Raw genomic sequence first — 14,695 nt, forward strand, 5'->3', positions numbered from 1 at the left:
CTTAAAAATACCTGAAGGCTCAAATTACTACTCCCGTGCCCTGTCCGGAATCTACTTTTGAGCATAATGAAAAATCCTACGAAAAATTCTACATTAGTATCACTAATTTAGTGTCAAATACTTAAACTAGATGATATTTACTATCACTGAGCACATACACTATTAACTTCATTGTGGTAAATAACTCGTGATCGAAGTTTAAATTTTGTCCGAGAGCGCGAGTAAAATTTCGTCGGCAAAACTCAAAGGGCTCTCACATCCGACGTCTGTATCTGAACCGCCTCGTGTCCCGCCTCACCTGTACTAGGGTAACAGCACCAGTGGCCAGCCAGGGACCAGTGGTCAGCCTTTTGAGTCGTTTATTGGTCATAAATATCGGGTATATTCGTTTAAACAAATCGCGATTACTCAAATAGGAGCTTTGATTCCTTATTGGTTAATACGTCACACGACAGGTGCGGTGAGGGAACGGGGGGAAGAAATATACTCGTTCATACAGGTGCTGTTTGTCGAAGAGTGCAAAAGTGTCATGTCCGCCATATTTTTTTCTGCACGTGGTGTTCTCTTAACAGGCAAGAAAAACTATGTTTTAATGTTATAAATTATTATTTTTGTTAATGATTGGTTTGATTATTAGTTTATCTATGAAATTGGATTATGTTTTGATGAAAATATCAATATTTCACTTATAAATTGAGGGGGCTGGCCACTGGATAACACTTTTTTCCAAAAAACCCAGTGTTCAGCCCCCCACGGCTGACCTTTGGGTTATTCGTTTATTTTATTATTTTCGAACCAATGCGACCGTTAGGACCTTTAAATTTACATTTTCAAATTTAGTTAGGCATGCCCTAGTCAATTTTAAGTAAAATCCAGTAGTCAGCCGCATTTGAAATTACGTTATAATGCGGCTGACCACTGGAACTTCTTCACTTCACTTCGCGGATCCAATACTCGGCCATTGACGTTGCTTGGTGCGTCGCTACCAAAATTAAGTCCACATTTTTAAACCCTATCTGTTTGAAATAAGGTTCAAAAGTGTATACATATTTATGACGTTAACTATACATAACTATCATTTTGCTTTTTCCTGGTAGGTATAAGCCTTTGTTTATTAATGATAATTAGATCTGCATAGAATCGTTTCATTATTTTTTACCGAAAAGGTTCCTTCTTCTTCCTCGCGTTATCCCGGCATTTTTCCACGGCTCAGCTCATGGGAGTCTGGGGTCCGCTTGACAACTTTTTTAGTTAAGTACATAACTAACAAATTTCGTGTCATAAGAATTGTATGTACTAATAAAAAAAAATGATAATCAAAAAATAATAATGATAATCATATTGTTGGTTATTGTTGGTAAGTGATTTTGATCAAATCATTATGAATATTATAAAGGCTGAGTACTGGGTACACAGAGGCTGCTTACTGGATTTTGGAGGCTGACTACTGGAGAAAAGTGCCACTTTTTGTTTAAACTAAATTAGAGATATTATAAAGAGGATTATTATTTTTTTAAATATTTTGTTTTAAAATTATGATAAACAATTGATCTAACTATGTCATTTGTTTAATTATCCGAGTAATCCTGTAGAAATGCCGAACGTTCAAACTTAAAAAAGTCGTTATAAGGCTGACTACTGGTGCCTTTACCCTAGCAGTATTCGGCTGATTATCAAAGCAAGCGGATGTACGTCAAGCCGCGGCGTGTTCGAGCAAATCGCATAAGTATTTCGGAATCCGGGTGGGCGACAATTTTTTTCTAATTTCGATGCCCCTTATAAATTTTATTTCCCACATAGCTTTTCAAAAACAATTGTCATATTTAGGAGCCCTTTATGTATCTTTATGTAAGCGATAACATAACAGTTTGGTTAAACACGATTTAAATTTTTGGCGAATTTTTTTATTACGAATTCTAATTTCCGTGCCCTAATTCCCATAGAATATTTACCTAAAACAGCTGATTAAGTGGCACGGGAATTAGAAAGTATTACATTTATTGTCAACAAAATTTTAATTGGGGGCACTGTAAGTTAATTGGCAATGTTTACGTCATATTATTATTACATATATATATATTGGCATTGAATATATATTATATGTAATAATAATATGACGTATATCTTTCTATCTTACATTTAAGGAAATCTCAGAGAATGCACAAAATTCTATGAACGGTTTTTTAGTATAAGTACTATTACATACTTACAGGGTGGACCCGAATAACCCGGGCAATTTTAATCCGTAAGGTAAGGTGGGGTAAGACGACACTGGGGTAAGACTATCACTTGTATGGAATCCTCGTACTGTTAGTCTTGCGCCACCTTACCTTATTCATTTATCATATTATAATATTAAAATATTATATAAACATAAAACTATTTTTGGAATTATTACATATTATAATACCCGTACCTAAGGTTACATGAAACAAAATAAATCAAATTTACAATGGTTTTATTTTGTAAATTTGACAGCTGACAGCGTAAGCCGTATAAAGTTTTTTAATCTGGGAGACCGAGCTTTGCTCGGAAAACATATACCTAGCTAAAAACTCGAAAATGCGCGTTTTCCCAGAGACACCTAGCTAGATCGATTTTTCATCCCAGAAAACGCCCATACATGATCAAATTTCATCGAAATCGTTAGAGCTGTTTCCGAGATCCCCGAAATATGTACAAGAATTGCTCGTTTAATAGATTAGTTGTTATAAATTAGCTTTTCTAATAGGTACAAGAAAAATTAAATATATCCTATTCTTACTATATTATAAATGCGAAAGTATCTCTGTCTGTCTGTCTGTTAAGGTTTCTGGTTTCTCGACCTTTTTAATTTCTCGAGGCACGGGAATTCTCGACCAAGATTTCTCGAGTTTCTCGAGTATCTCGAGAAATTTTGAAAGCTCCGAAAAACACCATGTTATTTAATTTTTTTGCTTTTTTACTAATCAGACTCGTTGGAATCGTAGGTGAGATCAATAATCAAACATATATGGTACATTTTTAGTCACCATTAATTGCACTTAATAATCAAAAATACAACAAAAAAAACTATAGGTGCAGGCGAGCGCACCGGCAATGTGTTATGCTATACTTAGTGTATTTCTTTAGGTATTCAACAAAGTGTAAACAAACCACAATATGGTATTTTATTAGGCAGCAATTCAATAAATTTAACTCGATGTGACAAAACTTACAGAAGTTTTACTACGTAATATTAATTACTCGTACTTACTCAATGTAACAAATAGCGCTGCTAAAATTGTAATATTTTGCTAATAGGAATATATCGGGATGATTTAATTTATCAATAGTAATTTAGTTTTGTAATATTTGTTGTTACAATTTGGTCCTATAATTCGTTACAAAAATTTTCAAAGCGTTTTTCAATAAAAAGACACTACATGAATGTCATGAATCATGATAGTTCAAAAGTTTCAAAATATGAAAATCGGTTAAAGCTAGAACGATAGGGGACAGATCAAGGTAGTTTTTTATTTGGTAGGTAATAAATGTTTTAAGAAGGTTCCTACCTGAAAATGTAAAAAAATACATTGTTTATATTTATTTAACTACCTAAAGAAATACACTATAGTCAAACCATGTGTTAAACACGTGTTTTCTTTTTACTTATCACAAGAGATTTATTTCTCGAGTTCTCGAGGCATTGAATATTTTTTTCCCGTCTCGACTTAGGACAAATTTCTCGAGATTTCTCGCCTCGGGAATTCTCGAGCAGAAACCCTACTGTCTGTTATCTCGTCACGCTTAAGCCGCTGAAACAATATCATCTTGATAATACATATTTGGCATGGAGTTAGTTTGAGGCCTGAAGAAGGACAAAGGATCTGGGGGCACGGCAGTGCCGCCGCCAAGTCGAGCAAAACAAAGTGGCACGGCCGTACCATCAAATCTCAATAACATTCTATCTAAATAACATTTAATTTGAGCATGTAGTCTAAGAATTAATACACTTTAAAATCCCTTAGTTTTGTCACTGGCACAATCACTCTCAATCAATATTATTTTAAGGTACTTCTAGCATACCCACAAGTTCCAAATTTGAAACGTAATTAGGTTTTAGCTTTTTAATCCAATAAAAATCTAATAATACTGCAATATTAGTCACGTTCTAAAGATAACTGCATAATTAAGTTTGTAATCCTATAGAAATATATGCGATAACAACGTTACCTTTTAGTTCTTACAATTAGTAGGGAAAGTAAGGGTACACTACGATGGACGATGTGAGTATGAATAAAGATGTATTATGATATGTATGTACATAGTATCAGTATGGTATGGGTATGTTTACCCGAAAAGAAGGACAGCCTACAAAAAGAGATGGGATCATTTCAATTCATGTAAAAAGATGCAAATCTCGCAACGCAGTTCTTCTACTCTACTACAAAAAAGTTTTGGGATGTAATGTGAAACCAAGTCGGTTATTTTAGTCAGTGCCAGGGGGTATTTTGTAAGCAAGTTTTTTTTAGGAAGATTATGATATTTTTGAGAAATTACTTAACCAACCTACACTTTGAAGATTTTCCCGCAGGGCAGGGACACCCCGTATACCTATGTGTAAAGTAAGGCGGGGTAAGACTAACTTAGTTTATTTTGATCGGGGCAAGACTAACAGTATGAGGATTCCATACAAGTGATAGTCTTACCCCGGTGATAGTCTTACCCCACCTTACCTCATATGTGTTCAAACAATTTTTTGGGTTATTAATTTATGAAGGCAGCATATTCGATTTCTTCAGATTAACTTACACAATAACTTCTTCTCACTGTGCCCCTATTTATTTCTTAGTATCATTTCCTATAAGACCATATACCAGATCATACACCTTGTACCTATCTACATGCAGATACATAATGACACTTTTTAATGAATAGTTTTGTATGTAAAGACGGACAAGTTTACGAAACTACTCAAAGTATTGTTTTGAAATATGTACATTTTACTAAGAAAGAGAAATTAGTTGCCATTAAAATAAAGGAAAGGATTAGTCAAATACGTAGTTTTTAGTGTAACATACTTTCGTAGATTTGTCGTTCGAAACTAAAATTAAAGAAGGTAAATATGTCCGATGCCACTTCAGTATGGTTGCAGTATATTATTGTAGATTAAAATATACATAAATAATAGTTTTAAGTACCAAAATAAGTTAAGAAAACAATTCCCGTGCCGTGTTCTAATTTCTGTCCTAGTAAAATCTAATTTCCATGGACACACTAATTCCCGTGCCCTGACCAAAATTTTAAATTTAAATAACTTTTATAGTTTTATGAATATTTTTATCCGATAAGAAAATTAATATTTATTATATTTTTTATCAAATTCTCAGCATATTTTTTTTTGTGTAATGTTGGTATTTCAAAATTCCATGGAAATTAGACAAAAATGTTCGTTTGGTGAAATTGACCCAAATGTAAGTGGAAACGAATATCGACAGTCGATAAATCGAATATCGTCAGTGTTGTGTGTCGACAGAGTAACATCCTTAAGTGCGCAACACGTTCAAGCTGACAAATAAGACCAAAGTGCGGATGGTTCAAAAAACTCGCGCGGCTTGACGTTGATGTCAACTTTAGCCAGTGTTCTCCGAGACCACGGGGACAACGCCGTACTCGAAACGTCGGAGGTAAATCTTAAAACTTAAATCACTATTAAGTCCAGTTGTACAATTTAATAATGTAAAATGATATTTAATTATTAATGGTTAATGAGTGTGTTTTTGAATAATGCAAAGGCAAAAATGTTCATGTACCTTACTTGACATATAAAATACTATATTTTAAAATAAAAATCTGAGTGTTTTAATTTATCACCACTCGGTTTCGAATTTCCTCTTTTCCGCACTTGTATCATAAATAACTCTTCTTAATATTTATACATATATCCTAATGAATATTACCAAAAGCATTTCATATATGCCATGAAACAAGTGTTACATATTACAATACTTACATTATTAACATCCTAGCTCGTTCAAAAATGAACCATAACACCATTAAAATATGATATACAATCAGAACAAGATTTTTTTAGCTTTGGGTAGAGATAACCCGACATAAACTGACTAAATCAGTAGAGCAAAAAAAAAAACAAATGAAGCCTTGTATTTTTGGGGAAAAATAGCCAATAGCCATTATTAACAAGATATTGCTAAACATAGTTATTTGAAAAACAACCACTACCTACCTACTCTAGCGAGCCAGAGTTGTAGAAAAGGGCGGCAAATTTGAAAAACGTAGGTGAGAAGCATCGTTCTCCCATACGGGTTAGGAATATTGCGCCTTTTTCTACTGATAAAATATGCTATAATATTTTTGACACTAATTATTAAAAAAATAAAACTTTCAAAAATGTTGTGCCATATTTTACTAAAGGATAACTACACAGTTAGAGTGCTAACAGAAAATTTTCACAAAAATAGTGACGTAACTTTCCAAAAACTTATGTCGTGTCATACATCGTACATATGTTTAACATTTAAACGTTAAAAACGGAAGTGGCAGTAATATAAACGCTTTCATTTCATGATTACCACTATATTCAAAATATTTGTAATTTTGTATGGTTTTACAAAAAGTAACGTGTGTGCCTGAAATAAGTTTAATATTTCCTAAATATTAAACTTTCTCCACTCGACTGTGTCATCGGCATTTTACCATTTGGGGTACCTATAATGCCTACAAGTCGTTCCTCCATCTCCTTCCGAGGGGGGCCTTTGCCCAACAATGGGACACCAAAGTAGGCTAAAAAAAATGAAAATTTACGAAAAATATTTTTTTTGCTTCATTTCGCTCTCCTGCAAACAACAAATGTAAGTGGCGTATGGCACAAACGTATTCTCACCCGACGCATTATTTATTTTAGATTGTTTTAACAAGCAATTAGGGGTCATCCATTAATTACGTCACACGAATTTCTAGGTTTTTTGACCCCTCCCCCCCTCCTTGTCACACTTGGTCACATTTGGCAAACCCCTCCCCCCTATTGTGACGTCACATTTTTTCTACGAAATCGCCAAATCGAATTAAGTAAGTACCTAAGTATTATTAATATTTAATCAAAATATTTTTTACGATATAAATATTAGTAATTTTGTAACCTAAAACTGCTTAGGAAAGAAAATTAAACGAATAAAAACGATTATTGTTTTAAAAACTTGTTATTTAAATGTACAGCGAATAAAATAATTTAAATAAATTTTCGGTTACTGATGAAGTTAAAGTGACGTCACAAAGTTTGTGTCTCCCCCCTCCCCCATGTCACAATATGTCACATTTTCTTGACCCCCTCCCTCCCCCTAAACGTGTGATGTAATTAATGGAAGACCCCTTAATCAAGATATATTATCAAATACCGTGTTGGCCAGTGTTGGGCAAAAAGTAATTGAATTACTAATTAACAATTGCAATTACAAAATGTAATTCCAACAAATAATTTCCATTACATGTGGAAAGTAATTAAAATTTTAATTAATAATTACAATTGCAAAATGTAATTAGTAATTAAATTATTAATTACATTTTGTAATTAAAATTTGTAATTTAATTACTTTTTTGAATTACAATTACTTTTATAGAATGCAAGTTTTTGATCATCTTTATTTCCAAAATCAGATGAACATTTTGAATGGTTTTAAATTTGACTAAGCAACATTGTCAATGTTAACTTTGGTTGGACTGTAGCAAAGGGAGGGCTGGGACTTAGAATTTTTTTCTGATTAAGTGGTGTCATTATGATACTATTTTTAAATGATTGTAATGTGTAGATCACGTCAAAATAAGCATCTTTTACTGAAAAAACTTTTCTCTAAAATAAAAAATGGCTGAGTTAGACGCCTCCAAAGATTGATGTTTTTAAAGGGAGTGGTGTCATTATGACATATATTTTAAATGATTGTAACGTATACGTACGTAACACGTTTAAATAGGCAACTTTTACTTGAAAAACTTTTTTCTAAAATTGAAAATAGCGGACTGTATCAAAGGGACTTGGATTTTTTTTTGAGAAAATGAAAAAACAGGGGTTTTAAAACAGTTCTTAATAAAGTTTTAGAAAAAAGTTTTTCAAGTAAAAGTAGCTTATTTTGACGTGTTCTATAAGTTACAATCATTTAAAATATATGTCATAATGACACCACTCGCGATGAAAATTTTTTAAGTCCCAGCTCCCTTTAAAAACATCAATCTTTGGAGGCGTCTAACTCAGCCATTTTTTATTTTAGAGAAAAGTTTTTTCAGTAAAAGATGCTTATTTTGACGTGATCTACACATTACAATCATTTAAAAATAGTGTCATAATGACACCACTTTGTCAAAAAAAATTCTAAGTCCCAGCCCCCCCTTTGCTACAGTCCAACCCGAAAGGCACCTTAGGTTGGCGCTTACGTCATTATTAGCGGCGCCCCAAGACTAATGCGGTGCTACGCGACGTAAGCGCCGACCGCCATATTCAACGTGGTTTGTCACATAGTACCCTGTAAAGGTATGATTCCAGGGACAAAAAATATGTTATAACGTTATGCAGCGTATAATGGAATTCATAAAAGTTTTTCTTTATAATTACTCCAAGTAAATTTGTTCAGATTTGCATATTATTAAAAAAGTAAATGAAAAGTAATTGAGTAATTTAATTACTAATTAATGTAATTACAATTGCAAATTACACAGAAAATTTAATTACATGTAATTAAATTTTATGTAATTCAATTACATTGTAATTCAATTACATGTAATTAAATTAGTAATTAAATTACACGAGTAATTAATTACGCCCAACACTGGTGTTGGCCTACCCTTTCCAGACCCTTTCCAATTAAAACATTTCGAATAACAGAAATATGCTCAAAAGTGATTTACGTTCTAGAATCTTCTAACCTAAAAACAAATGGGTGTTAGGGATTATGATTTATTATAAACAGAGAGCTCGCTTCGCAATTTTAACACATTCACTGACCCCGACGCACATGTGCGTTCACCATCATAGGTACAAGTTTGTTCCTAGGCCACGCCTCCTGGCAGTGAATGCGTTAACGACCAGCCGTACTCTTCGTAATTACTTTATAGGTCATGCTGAATAACTTTTATTATTGGATCAATGCCGAAATAAGAAAAAAACAAATTTTGGTGTCCCATATTAGAAATCTTCACAACACCACCAATTATGACTAACGAAAATTCGGACAAACAATACATTATGACTTAAAACTATTTGGGAAACATTAGAGACCCGTTAGAAGACCCAGGAACAAATATTTGTGTTCATCACACAAATAAATGAAATGATTCGAACCCAGGACTATCGGCTTCAGAGGCTGGGTCACTAGTAATAGGCCAGACCCGTCGTATATAGGCTGCATTACGGCTGCATTATTTATTTAAATGTATTTATTTCCGGGGTCAGCTCTTAGTCTATTATTTGTTGTGCCTTTCGGGCTGGAAAGGGGCTTATCTAATCAGAAAACGAGTAAATCGCGGATAAGGCGTATGAGGATGTGTAATACTTCACACCTCACATCACATTTACGCTCTGAAAGGTCGAAAAAATAAGGAAATTCATAACACTCACTTAAGATGCAGCGTGTTCAACAACAGAGTTTTCTTCTTTTTCTTTTCGTGTCGAGGTTCCTTTTTTTTATACGATGGGTGCCCAGTAGGCAGCGGTGTTGACAGCCCTGGCTGTGGCGTCCCTCAGATCCAGCTCCGGGCAGTGATGCGGGCATGCGGGGCACGCCAGTAGCCATGAAGTTGTTTAGATCATAATACGGTTGCCATTTTGCCAAACCAATCTTGAGGTCTTTCTCTAGTTCGAAACCTATTTAAACAACCTTAAAATCACAAATATAGTTATTTCTGTACCGCTAAATCTTGAATTTAAATGAAGAGCGGTTCTAAAAATGCGTATTATCGGTATATTTTTTAAGTAACTAAAATTACAATTTTATTTCAAAGTGCTTGGTCGTAGAAAAGATATTGTATGCAATGTAGTTTAACTGAGTCAAAAAATACTGGTAGGGACTTTACCAACAATTATCGGCTTCGCCTCAAATTGTTACTCACGCCTTTTTTGACCTCTCTTAAACAACAGTTGCATAAAATAGGTACTATAAAAATCAAAAGGTAATATCCGTGATTTCGGCCGTCCTCAATGCTCAGCGAACTGTTTTTGAAGGATCTGAACTCACGACGCCTTAATGTCACTTTTCTTGACAACTTGGAGGCGTAAACAGGAAAAAAGTCCAAAAGATAAGTAGTTTTTAGAGAAAAATGTACGGATGTAGCAGTAAAAGTTTTTCTTGAATGAATTATGAATGGCGTGTACAAAGTAGCCAAATTCGAATATGATTCGCTCAGCTATAAGCTACTTTAGAATTGCATGTTGGCCCAAGTTATTAGGATGGAAGAGATTTTCAATTTGTCGTTGTGTGTTCGATTCTTGAAGTTGACGACCGATTTGGATTTATATCTGCTAAATAAGTTTTTGGCAAAAAAATCATTTTTGGTACAAGCTTTTATCGCTGACTGTACTTTTCTTACGACAGACTCTAAAAACCCCTAACACAATTAGGTTGCGTTGTTTCATCACAGAGTTCCTATGACCACCTTCTGTCTCCATCTTCAGATCAGCTCGATGGTACCATAATATTGCATTGTCATCCCATTTATACGTGCATGCAAAATTTCAGCTCAATCGGAAACCGAGAAGTGGATCAAATTTAACTTGCAAGATTTGATTACAAGACAGACAACGGTGGTGAAACTAAATAAAAGCTTAAAATTAAAAGATACATAGTGAGTGTGGTGATTTGGGTATTTTTTTTTATTAGTTTCTAAAGATATCGTTCGGGTTCCGACTACGCCAACATTACTGGAATTTAGTCTACGTTTAGTTACCGGACCGGACCGGTAAGTTTTAGACCCGGGTCTGACCTTAAACTACGAGTCCGTCCAAATGAGAGGTACGGGCACTGTAGATGTCATCTCGCTTTATGTGTTAAGGCATAGCGCAGCCGATGTTATGTCAAATCTAAAGCAGGGCTATAACCACGAAAATAGTTTTCTCTGTCAGTCTAATTACGCCTTCATTGGAGTAAAAGAGAAAGGTCCCCGCAATTTGCGAATTTCGGTTTTTGCGGTAGCCCCTCAGAGTTCAACACAACTGGAGAAGGATGCGGAGACTGCTAACCAACAGGCGGGCCGTATGCTTGTTTGCCACCGACGTAATAGAAAGAAGGTACCCACCAAAGCAAACTTCATTCATTCAGCTCTAAAGAGCTGAATGACTGCTGATGCTGAAGACGAAATTTTTGCGAAATATGTTTTTTGTTTTTAGGCCTTTTAGGGTCCGTAACCAAAGGATATATACGGGATCCTATTGCTAAGACTCCGCTGTCCGTCTGTCTGTCTGTCTGTATGTCTGTCTGTCTGTCTGTCTTTCTGTCTGTCTGTCTGTCTGTCTGTCTGTCTGTCTGTCTGTCTCTGTCTGTCTGTCTGTCTGTCTGTCTGTCCAGTGTCCGTCAGTCCGCCTGTCTGTCACCAGGCTGTATTTCATGAAATTGATTCTGTGTATGTGTTCATAGATGATATATTTCTGCTGTCGCTATGATATAACAAACGTGTTTTTTTTACCTTTTTTGCGTAATGGTACGGAACCCTTCGTGCGTGAGTCCAACTCGCACTTAGCACATACACATATAGGTGAATCTTTGCTCTTTTGTTTACATGTTTCAATTTGTATATCCCTCGGAGAACGCTGCGACGCTGACACGAAAACTACTTAATTAAAACAAATGGGATCCCACGTTTGTTTGTCGAAGCTGATTTATCGTAGTTTTAATGCCAAATTTATTTGTTCTAATGAATAATGGATATTAACATTGATTATGCGGTAAACTCCTTCATTGGCCTTTTTTATTATGATTAATGATAGATTCTGTCAGTTTTAATGACAAAGTGTGGGAATAAACATGAAAATAGCTGGGAGACCGAGCTTTGCTCGGAAATAAGACCTAGCTAGACCGATTTATCGCCCCTGAAAACCCCCATATAGCAAATTTCATCGAAGTCGTTAGAGAGCGTTTTCCAGAAAAAGTGTAGGTACATTTCATCCATGTCTTCAAAATATTGACTTCTTGGGCTCATTTTACTCAGAATCATTTGTACAGTCACGCCTCATACATGAAAAAATGTGTCCAAAGATTTCCTTTCCAGATCGTCACATTTTTGTACGATTTTTTTTATTTGTATGAACGTGACGCACTGGAAAAACATTTTTTCATACAAAATTTTGGAACACATTTTTTCATGTATGAGTCGTGAATGTACAAATGATTCTGAGTAAAATGAGCCCAAGAAGTCAATATTTTGAAGACATGAATAAAATGTACACTTTTTTGGAAAACGGTCTAGAGCCGTTACTAGATCCCCGAAATATATAGGTACCTATACAAATAAATAAACAAGAATTGCTCGATTAAGGGTATTAGATAGATAAAACTAACTGATGTCATTCCGTTATCGTACATTTCATTCGTACTTGTCCGTACATGTATTGGCGCGGGCGAGACGCACGATAACTAAACAACATGCTTCAAATATCATTCTGGGCTATAGGTAACCGCGAAAATCGAAGATCGCAAATTGCGGGAAATTTTCTCTGTCACTCTAATTACGCCTTCATTGAAGGGAAGGAGAAAGATCCCCGTAATTTGCGAATTTCGGTTTTCACGGTAGCCCCCCTGATGTCAGTGCACGTTCGAATGGGCCAACATTTTTGAGCTTATTGCAACGATATAAGTTCCATTAACAGTCAATAAATGTTGCTATTATACAGATTTGAACTCTCTCCCAAGCGTTTTAAAGTTCATTTTCGATCAGCAGCCCAAAGATTTGGTAATGTTATTGCGGATATCCCGGTTTGATTTGAATTAATTGGAAGATTACTCCCGGCTGTGATTAATGGGTAGTTATGGATTATAAATCTGTTTGGATTGAGATTAATTTGTTTGTGCGAAAATCTGCTTCGGCTTCACCCGATTACGGTGTTGGTGAGACGATGAGTTACGAAATACATACCTATGTATACTCTGTATCTTTAGGTATTTAAATAAAAATAAACAAATAATTTGTACATTTATAAATATACCGGGTGTGGCCTGTAACATGAGCAAATAATTAAAACATAGATTGTACTTACTCCTCAAATGGTAACACTTTTGTTCAACAACTTTTAAAAATTATGAAGTATTTTAGACTCCCTATTTTTCATACAAAATAAATATTATCTTCAATGGACGCTATCGCCACGCCATATCATTGTGATTGACGTTGCTTGTTGCGCCTCAAACATAACAAAATTCGCTATACATTGCGTCTTAGAATAAAATTTAAAGTGTATTAAAAATGTAACCACAAGTTATTTTTAAAAGTCGCTGAATAAATCTGGGTCAGTATGAGGAGTACAGCCTACAGTTTAAGTTTTAGCTCATATTACAGGCCACACCCGGTAAAAAGTAATATTATAGAAATTTACAGACTAGGTTCGATCTAGTAGGTAAATGTGTCTAGCACGCTGCTGGCGTTGCCTCTTTGAACATTTATTGGTTAACCAACCAAATACAAAACCGCCTGGATCAGTCACTGAACGATCTGACTTTAACCTACATTATTTGATCTAATGTTTTCATCTCCCACTGACTTAAGGAGACATTTGAGGGTAGATTTTGTTTACTTTTATATAAATACCTAAAGATACAGACTATTATTCTAATACTTCTAATAGTAAATCAAATATAGTCGCACCAAACAAAGTCTGCAGCGGATTTGATAGCCCACACAGCGTAAGTGTTATGCATACGTCATAATTTCATAGAAGTTTGACGTTTAAAATGACACTTGCACTGCGTGGGCTATTAAAATCGCTGCAGACTTTTTACGGTCTGTATATATCGTTAGTGTTGTGTGTCGACAAAGTAACATCCCTAGTGCGCAAAACGTTTAAACTGACAAACAAGACCAAGTTTTTTGAACTACCCAGTTCGAAAAACTAGCGCTGCTAGATGTTGATGTCAACTTTAGCCAGTCTTCTCTGAGACCACGGGGACAACATCATCATCATCATCATCAGCCTACTCTCATCCACTGCTGGACATAGGCCTCTCCTATTGCACGCCATTGAGCACGATTTGCGGCCACTCTGATCCAGCTCTTGCCAGCCGCCTTGCGAAGGTCATCGCTCCATCAAGCCTGAGTCTGAGAACGGGGACCACGCCGTACTCGAAATATCTATTAACTGACGTATCTAAAAGTTTGAATTGGGCCGTAAGTGCCGTTTTTCAATTTAACTATGTGTAAAAATCTTGAAAGTTTAAATCAGTGACTTTTCAGACTGTTCAGGACTACATTACTACCGCAAATACCAAAGTTGACTTTCTAAAAGTATCTGTAAAAATCTATCTTGAATAAAAATAAGGAAAGAAATAAAAAGTAAGTACCACTCGTACAATATACTTTAACTTACAAAACGTCAACTCCGCCCAGGGGCCAAATTCGAGATGTACAACTGTCAGATTTCGCGTCCACGTCAAATCAACAGTTGATTTTATTCCATACTGAGTGTTGATTCCATCAACAGTGGATAATATCATTTGGTACAACCAAAACTCAACTCTAATCTAAG

The sequence above is a fragment of the Cydia fagiglandana genome, chromosome 6 (assembly GCF_963556715.1).
Source record: "Cydia fagiglandana chromosome 6, ilCydFagi1.1, whole genome shotgun sequence".
Taxonomy (NCBI): domain Eukaryota; kingdom Metazoa; phylum Arthropoda; class Insecta; order Lepidoptera; family Tortricidae; genus Cydia; species Cydia fagiglandana.